The following is a 2,742-nucleotide window of genomic DNA, read 5'->3' on the forward strand; positions in this document are numbered from 1 at the left end:
AAAATTAATAAATAAAAATTTGATATATAAAAAGTTTATATATACAAAGGTTAATTTAATTTTATTTTAATTTAATTTAATTTAATTATACTTAAAGAAAGAAAAATTTATATATTGTCTTTTGAATGTTGTTTTCAGATATTAACATCAATATAATTTTAACAATTGAAAAAAAAGTAATAATATTGAATAGTTGATTATTGGCATATATAAAAATAGCAAAAGCAAAGAAAAATTTATTTATTTTTTATAATTTATTAATTATTGCACATAATATATCTAAATTTTTTAGATTATGTAATATTTATTATGTAATATAAATTCACATTGTAATATATACATACATACATACATGTATACATACAACTAATATGAATAAATAAATTTTTATATTGTTTTATTTAATAAGAATGAATATTTAATTCTGCCTATATTTTAGATTAGATAGATTTTTTAATTGATAAAACGAAATAAAAAATGATGTATAAATATATAATATGATGTATAAATTAATAAATTGTCTATTCTATTATTATCTATTATTGTCTATTTATTATCGATGAAAATTAATAATTTTTTTTTTGATTCTATCATTCTATTGAATATTGTCGATATTACATAAAAATAAAAAATTTTGGATTTAATATTATTATTCGTCTTTGACAACTGAAAATTTAAAAAATGAAAAAATAAATTCAATATTTGAAAAATTTAATATAAATATTTTTATTCATATTTGGCTCATTTATTTGATATATGTTATGTTTAAATTTTTTTTGGAAATTTTTTTTAGAAATTTATATTCTTAGCACATTACATAATCTTGAAATATATATTAGTAGATATAAATTATATATTTAAAAAGTATATAAGATCAATAACAATATCATTTTATGATTTGATAAGATTGACATTTCATTTCTCTTTTCAAATAAAACAATAATTTAATCTAATATTAATGTATAACATGATTATTTCATTGATAAGAAATAAGAATTTCTGTTATTTGACATAGGTCGAGGACATGTGATATTGTTAATGCGTTACTTCCTTATTCGAACGATTAAAAAGATATTAATAATACATGAATTATGAAGATAATATCTATTAAATTATTAGATATTTGTAGAAATCGAATAGTTATTAATTGAAATAGAAAAATTTTTAAGAATTTAATTTACGCTTTTTAAATATTATTACGTATTATAATTTTATTATTAAATATTATATTTTCGAGTATTATTAGAATAAGGATTATTATTTAAGAATAATTATTCAGATTTTAATTTTAATTATTTATTATAATACACATAAATACCAAACAATTTTCTAATTTAAATAGTTTTATACAATATTTTTATACAATATTTATATTTTTACACAATAAAAATATTTAATAAAAAAAAATAATAACTTTATGATTGAAAAAATTTTTAAATATTATTTGTATGATATTATTTTATTGCTATATATTTTGGAGACTGATACACATTTCAAAATAGATCTAAATTGTTTTCATCAATACTTTTATATATTCATATATTAATTATAATTTCATTATTTAATTATTTATTTAAGAATTTTTATCTATCTAATTTTTAATATTATTTTAATTTTATATTTATTTAATATCTTTGATATTGTCTTTGATTTTAATATTTGACCATGAAAATCGATATTCATATGCAAATTTTAAGAAATACGGAAAATATTTATATTACATTTCCTCGTTTCTAATATCATGGAAATATTCATGATCTTTCAAAATTGACATAAATTAGATTGATATAATATTAAATATTAAAAATTATTAATCTAATTAATTCATTTAAAATTTAAAATAACATTAAAAATAAAATATTTTGATATTTCAATTACGTTAATTAATTTTAATAATCATTGAAATTCTCAATTAAATTAATACAATAATGAATAAAAATATTATAAATATTATATAAAATTTAATTAAAAAAGATTTTTTTTTTGATTTTATCATATGTACATTTGATGTATATTTTCATATTTATTATTTTTTCTTTTTAATATTTCTATATATGTACCACGTCATAATAAACGATTAGTTACATTAAATTTATTTTTTATGTACTATTAAAGCTTGTTAAACTGTTCCCATGATTTGCATATATGAGTTTCTTAGAAAGTTGAAGGTCGATTGAATAAAAATTGGTTATAATTTCTAAGAAGTTCTATCTTTTTTCAACTTTAATTCTATTTAATTCTAATTTTAATGCATCTGTTAACAATATGATTAATCAACGATTACATTTTTTTAATTTTTAAAAAATTTTTTTTCACCTATCTTATGAAACTAAGAGTATTTTGCTTAATTTTAATGAAAAAGTAATTAAAGAATTGAATATTTTTATATTAATAATAAAAATTATAAATTAAAATTATTTTAATAATTCTTTCGATATATAATTATTTATTCTACAATATAAAATGATTTATTTTCATTATAGTAATTTATATTAAAACATCTTTTATAATGTAATTGAATAATCTATATTTATGTAAGAATTTTATTTCCGTATTTATAATAATTTTTAAATTTTTATGAATTATATTCATTTAATTATTGTAAATACATAAAATTAATTTTATTTTAAATATTATATTAATATCAAATAAAAATCTATAATTATTTACTTAACATTAAAAATTTTACTTTATTCTTAAAGAAAGTAATTATAGATATATATCTAAAAAAAAAAAAAAAAT

Source organism: Apis dorsata, unplaced genomic scaffold, assembly GCF_000469605.1.
Source record: "Apis dorsata unplaced genomic scaffold, Apis dorsata 1.3 scaffold_883, whole genome shotgun sequence".
Taxonomy (NCBI): Eukaryota; Metazoa; Arthropoda; class Insecta; order Hymenoptera; family Apidae; genus Apis; species Apis dorsata.